The sequence below is a fragment of the Prunus mume genome, linkage group LG5, assembly GCF_029339155.1.
Source record: "Prunus mume cultivar Tortuosa linkage group LG5, ASM2933915v1, whole genome shotgun sequence".
Lineage (NCBI taxonomy): Eukaryota > Viridiplantae > Streptophyta > Magnoliopsida > Rosales > Rosaceae > Prunus > Prunus mume.
The window spans coordinates 1271877-1279270 of record NC_142702.1 but is presented as its reverse complement, the minus strand read 5'-3'; the positions used below and the strand labels follow the sequence as shown (position 1 = coordinate 1279270).

Here is a 7394-nt window from a genome sequence, read left to right as displayed (position 1 = left end):
ATGTGCCCAAGTCAAAGCATGTTCTTGAGGCATGAGATAACATTGAGAGCATTGAGCTAGTGCTCAAGCAAAGTATGTACTTAGTGCTGAAATTACAGGAACACCCCAAGCATCAAGATAGTGCTCGACTTCAGCTCCTGCTCGGGTTATGAGAAGTGAGAACACCTGAGCATCTAGTACCCTGGTCAAGCTGGTAATTGCTTGTCTGCTCAATGCCAAAGACCACACTGGCATCACCATGACTTGTTTTGATTGATGACTGATATTCCCCATAATAAAAACTATACAGTGTTTCTTTTATATCAATTTAAAAATTGATTTTGTTTCTTTTATATCAATTATTTAAAAATTGATTGCTAAGGATGCTCCAAAATAGGTTCTGCTTTGCAGCTTCCTGGTTGCTCTCTCAGATATTCATCAACATCAACATGAATACCATATTTTAGTAGTATCTGTGGCAACTTTAGATTTGCAGTTTCTGGAGTATTCATTGCCCTTTTTTCTACAAAAATAATGTTAGCATTATGTTAGCCTTACTGCTAAAAAGTAATGCACACTTGTACTTTGAATAATAAAGAAATATCTTGAATAATATAGAATAATCTAGAAAAATTAAGAGAAGTTGACAAGTTAAAGTCACTAAAAATATCATACTAATTATATAATATATTATGACTAGAGAAATCTAGAATAAGAAAATGATTGTGGCTGAAAATGACTTTGGAAAAGTCGGTTACTGTGCAAGCAAAGCTGCTGAGTTTAGCATTCCTATACATATAAGCTAGCAGCCAACTTATGTAATCATCCAATAAAAGCTGAAAACTACCAGCTGCCTTGTATCCAACTAAGTCTGTAAGGCTTTGTCACCTTCTTCCTCCATTCAATACTCTTTCAAAAGTTTTCCTTTCCAAGTTAAGCTATTGTCCTAAACACTACCAACCATTCTCTAAACCTCTTCTCCCTTAAACTGACACTTACATAACTCTTAAACAATAATATAGATTACAATGTGTTATACTTGATATACTGATTTTCTCAAAATTTGACTAAGGAAAAATAGACATTAAGGAAATTGTTGTGTTAGAAATGGGATTTTGGGTGTGAGACCCATAAAATTTAGAAAATTGACATTAAAGTGGGATTTCGGCTGCCGATCTCCTATCCCCACAACCCTTTCCTTTTCAGAAAACCCCAACCTCAGCCTCCCTCTTCTCTCGATCACAAATACCCACTTATTCCCATTTTCTAGATCCATTTATCAAATGTCTCTAGTTTTTTAGTTTGGTTGAATCGGGAAAAACAACTACGTTGAATATAAAGCAATAGTTTAAATTACTCTATAAGCGATGGACTCGGTCGTAAGACTCATAATTAAGTAACCAAACCTACAACTATCATAAGAGCAAGTGCAGCACAGGGGCTTGGCTCTGGCAAAAGGCCCCCAAGCTCGATTCCACCTTTAGCGCACAAAACCCAGCCCGAGCAAGGCATAGGGACCCACCAGCCTAGGGCAAGCCCATTGGCAAATCTAGATTGGGCTCTTGCTCGAAGGCGCTAACGTCAGCAAAGCAAATCAAAAAAAATTTTAACATTGACATGTGAATTTCACGCGCCATGTGAATAAAATTTCATTTCAGCCGCTAACGTCACGGTGATGCCAGTGACGACCTCAACGGGAAGAAGTCACATGGGCTTCCCAGACGCTCGGATCAAATTTTTTCTAGAAATTCGATGGATTGCAAAAAAATTCGATATTTTTATAAATAAAAAAAACCAAAAAATTCTGGATTTTTTCCATATAAATACCTAACAATTTTATTCACTTTCCACACCAAATCTTCATACAAACTCTTCTCCTTCCAATATTTTTTATTTTCCACTCATATTTTTCTACTACTTTCCATTTGCATCAAAAAACAAATGGCCTCTTCCATCGAAGGAGGAGGGTCGTGGAAAAAAGTCCAAAGAGGTCAAAATCTTTGCGATGAGGTAGAAAAAAATTTATTTGCCATTTTATTCAATTTAATGTATTTTTTAAAATTTATTTCTTGCATTTACAATTTCATTTTTTTAATAGAGTATTCAAGGCAAAACAAAAAAGAGGAAAACCATTACACATTGCTCCTCAAGTGAACAATGCTCGTAGTCAATTCCAGTGGTGCGTTCTGTGTTGAAAAAAATGGCACTATTACGTCATCCGAAGGAAAATGCTCCCCCACGTTGTGATCTGGTGGAACCCCTTCTATCAATGATTGAATCTTCCTTGAACTCAATTGTGTCGGACTATGAGGACCGGGAGTATTTCAATTGTATGGTGAGTGAGTAGGTATTTCAATTGTACGATGAGTGAGATGTGAATTTTATAATAAATATGGACACGTGCAATCGAAAATCTTATCCAAAAATTTAATTCAAAAATTTTATCTAAAAATGTTATCTGATATTTTAGGTGAGAATTTTGTAATAAATAATGACACGTAGCAACCGAAAATCTTATCCGAAAAACTTATCAAAATTAATGTTTAAGTATAAAAAAATTGAAAATAAATTAAAGTGAATAGTAATTACCCTTGCCCTGCCTTTTGGGATGGAACAAAAAAAGACAAAGTTCTACTATTCACGTAAATATTGACAAACCTTGCCTTACTTTTGCCATGCTCTTACCTTTTGGGTTGAAGGTGCTTTAAATCAACAAGCCGTGCTGATGCTGAACTCACTTCTGCTGACACAATTCAACATTGGGCCAAAAGCAGCCGGAGTCCAAGTAAACATATTATTGGAGTTCATTTTGATTATTTTGTCAATAATATCTGATTGATATTTGCTCTCGTAATCCATCGCTTTCAGCAAAGCTTGGCGTGACCACCGGTACGAAATCTGACAAAAAAAATTCTAACTCAATAATAGCAAATATATATACACTTGAGAAAAAAAAAATTTCAAGAAAAGAACAAGCTGTATCCACTTGTTTTGTTTATAATTAAAAATAAATAATAGTAGTAATTTATTTATTCTTAAATTTGTTTTGTCTGTGGTTGGTAGCAGAAGTGGTAGTCATAGCTGCTGACATACCGAAGGTAAAAATATTAATTGAAATTAAATCAAGTCTAATTAATGTTTTTTCTCTTTAATTTGTGTAATTTTAAAAAATTAAATTTCTAACATTGATTAATTTTGGCATGCAGTGATTGGCACAGCCTTTGCACCAAACATACTGTTCAACATCCCGGTTTGGACCGGAGTTTTCCTCACTGGTTTCAGTACTCTCCTTCTAGGCCTGCAGAGATATGGGGTAATTCTTTTTTTTTTTTAATTCGTCTCATGCTGCAAATTAATCCAAGTTTAAGAAATTAATTTAATCTTCTTTAATAATCTTTCGGTGACATTATTTTTTATATGCATATGCAGGTTAGGAAGCTGGAATTGTTGATAGCAGTGCTGGTGATTGTCATGGCTGCCTGTTTCTTTGGTGAAATGGGTTATGTGAAGCCTCCAGCATCTGGTGTGGTCAAGGGCATGTTTATCCCAAAGCTCAATGGCCAAGAAGCCACCGGAGATGCCATCGCTCTCTTGGGCGCCCTCGTCATGCCGTATATTCCATAATTTCCTTATTAGCTAGAATCTCATATTCTGCACCAGACACACATACACACACACACACACAAAAACAAGTAGTACCCTAGAAGATGGAGAATGCACACAAACAAGCAGACATTTAAAATCATATGATTCTAGTTAAAACCAATGTTTTCAAAGGCGAGGCGTATAGGCGAGGCATTTTTAGTAGCGCTATGCAGGCGTAAGCCTGAAGCATTGAGGCGTAAGCCTTTTGAACATTAATTTATTTTAAAAACAAAAATTTATAAATAATACAACACAACTAAATTATAGTACTAATTCATATTTTGAAATATATTTATACAACATCAAAATATTAATTCAATTCATTCATGCCACCCCACAGAGGCAAAAGAATTTAATAGAAACTTCATAAAACTAGGGAGAAGAGGAACAAAAGAGTGGACAAGAATATCGGGTAAGGGTTATATCCTCTGCGGCAAGGTTATCCTTCAGGTCCAACTCCCTCAAATAAGCTTATTTGAGGGACACTTGTAGGGATTGTATTTCACTAATCCAAACCGTCTATTTTGTAGATACACATTCAAAGATCATCTCTGCAAAAAATCACTTGAATCCGATATCATTTGATCATTCAATTGAGTTATTAAAATTTTAGTACTTTCTTGAAGCACCGTGTTCATTGATTTTGTAGGACACAATTGGATGTCGTAACGGTTTTCAAATTGTCTAATTTTTTGTAAGGATGATCTATGAATGCCTAAAATAGATGGTTTGGATCATTTTATAGGGTACAAAGGAGTCCTCAAATAAAATATTTGAGGATCAATACAGGTTATAGTTGAGGAGTCAAAACGTGCGTCTTAAAATCAGAAACCAAAACCTTAAAACGAAGTCGTTTTATTGAAGAAAACCTAAAAAAATTCATCTTCTTCATCGCGCTGGGCTTGCGATGCACCGCCTCACCACGCCTTGATCGCCTCACTCCGCTAAACGTGCAGTAAGCTAAACGACAAGCAGGCGATTTCCATTCGCCTCGCTCCGAAAACACTGGTTAAAACAAATCCAACCAGGTATTCAAAACTAATAGATGTCGAAAGAAGACTTGCAAACAAAAGTTCATGTACCTTAGGGAATGCAAATTATATCAGCTTAATGTCATCTTCAGTGCGACATCAAGTGCATTGCGCTTTATCGCCATATAGCTCAAACACCCCAAAGTTAGAATTGATTACAATAGCAAACTTAACACTAAAATCAGTACGGTCAAGTATTTTAACGAAGAGCCCAAGAAAACACGTGCAGATTATGCAGCATGCACATAAGCAACATTTGTGTGTTTGAGAGAGAGAGAGAGAGAGAGAGAGAGAGAGAGAGCGTACTTCAGAAGTGGATCCATGTAAGATTTGAATTTCACAGGGCTGTCTTCCATGAATATTAGCCACCCAATTGTGTAATCGAAAGTTGTTCTGCTGCTAGAACATCTACTCCTCTAGAAATGGGAAGTGCTCCCTATGAAAAGAGGCATTCAGGATGAGAAATTTTCAGACAAGAGACTAAAGATTTTCAAATTAAAGCTGTAAATGTAAAAGAAAGACATCTCAGATCCGGTCAGTGTGATTGGCAACTATAAATTTGACAGTATCCAACTTCAAAAGTAGCTTTCCAGTCATGTATCTGCCAAAAGAATTATAGTGGTACATTAAGTAAGCACCATTAAGGGAAATGAGGTTCTCTTAAATCAACAAGCAACTCCAATGCTCTAAACCAAATACTGAAATAACAACCAACCCAGATGCCAGCTCCAAAAATAAACTCAGGGTGTGACCAATGACCTCCTCACTCTGAGAATAGGCAAGGATTAAAATGAAAAACAGAATAAAGAAAAGTATCTAACATAAGCATAGGATAAAAACTATTTCACCTCAGTATAACATTTCAGGTTTGTAGCAATCTTGCCTGCATTTAACATTAAAAGATGATCATGAAGTCGAAGAAGTTCAGAAAGGCGGGCATATAACTGCTGCAACAAATGGAGAAGCTTCAAGCGCAATGTTAACATAACTTTACAGAATGGAAGGGAAAAATCAATTACCTTTGAAGAATGCATGGCCTGATCACCCACATAAGACTTCCGAAAATGTTGAAAGAAAAAGGTAAGGATTGCACGATCAAGTCTTTGCTTGCTTATTTCACCATATCTCTGCCAGATGACAGAGCGATTAAAAGAAAGTGAGGAAAGGTGAACAATGTTACAAGTTGCATCCTCATTGGGCAAATTTTTTTATTTTATTTAAGAGAAACGAAGTTTTATTACAGATCTAAAATCACAATACAAAACTTAGTGAACCAGAAGGTCACCATCAAATTGATACAGCCCTAACAAAAATAAATAAATATCTAACATATACTTCATACATTGTAATACAAAACTTTAAAAGCTATCTTACAGCAGCACCCCAATCTAGTACCATTACAGAAATGAAAGATCTAAAAGCTAGAGAAAGAGAAAGCCCATAAGGATTCCCAAAACCTAACTCTTTTCCAAGAATTCTCTTCTACATCCCCACTATAGTTCTCGAAGACTCTCCTATTTCTCCCTAACCAAAGTACCCAAAAGACGGCTAGCACAGCGTAATTCCACAAAATTCTTGCCTTATTTCCACTGCAACAAGACATACCTTCTAGAAAGAAGGTGACTGAGGAATAACCCAATAAACCCGCCTCAATGCGTATGAACAGTGTAAATACAAGTGAGATTGCTTATTTAATGTGTGTGCTAATTAACGTGTAATGCTCTGGCGATCCATGTAAATAGTAATAGAAGAAAAAGAGAGTGTTGTCTCAACTTTGAAAGTGACATTATAATATTGACCCAGAAAAGCTTTTGGTGTATACAGTATACCTGAACGGAATTAAATCTTGATGTGATGAAACCTTCAGTAATTTTAGGCACAAGTTTATCAAGCAAGGTGGGTGCATCGCCTTTCAAATATGGTACAGATGTCACCAATCTTGGCGCTATAAACACACAAGTTTATCCAGATGATTATTTCCAGCGACCAGGCGCTAAACACACCTGGACAAGTGATATTTATCGAATGAAATTTTTGACTTCATAGCAAAAGCAAGAGCAATGCATCTGTTGGAAACACAGAAGAAGAATTAGTAGCAGGTTATCAAACCGCCCGAGGTGCTGCTCTACCTAACTGAGCTATAGCCTTTGTGCTGTCTTCTATCTTTATTGATATTATTTTTACTGTTTTACCTTCTAGGGTATTTTTGTGAGTCAAGTAAGTAATTAAAATATAAACAAACTTTGGTGGCCTCATATTGAGACGAGCAATTACAGCAATATTATTTTCTTCTGCGTCCATGTACACTAGTAAAAAAAAACCCTTGCACGACGAAAAATTATTCGTCGCTTAAAGTCTTGCACGACAAAAAATAATTCACGCGCAAAGTACAATACATTGTCACTCAAAGTCTTGCGCGACCAAATTTTGCGCAACGAAAAATAATTTGTCGCCTAAACCAATTTATTTTTCTTTTTTATTTTGTATGCATAACACTTAAGAAATTAAACGGTATATATATTTATTAAGTAGCTTTAAATTTATTATTTTAGATCAGGATCAGATTTTTGTTAGAAAAATATATTATTGTTGTTTGGATTGGGTTTTTGTTAGAAAATATATATTTTAAATTGACGATCGAATTAGTTTATTGTATTCATATAGGGTCAAGGAGTGTAGCTATAAAAAATCACCAAAATCGGAGTTAAAATAACCGTTAAATCGTGATTTTTCATTTAT

General features: G+C 35.5%; 1 long non-coding RNA gene across 1 annotated transcript; it reads right to left on the bottom strand.

The window, feature by feature from the left end:
• Window positions 1-4965: 4965 nt before the first annotated feature.
• LOC148916597 (uncharacterized) lies at window positions 4966-5604 on the bottom strand. The gene is made up of 3 exons (XR_016126621.1): window positions 5504-5604; window positions 5371-5423; window positions 4966-5256 (listed from the first exon to the last, which is right to left on the bottom strand). It is a non-coding gene; the product is annotated as an uncharacterized LOC148916597 (long non-coding RNA).
• Window positions 5605-7394: the final 1790 nt, after the last annotated feature.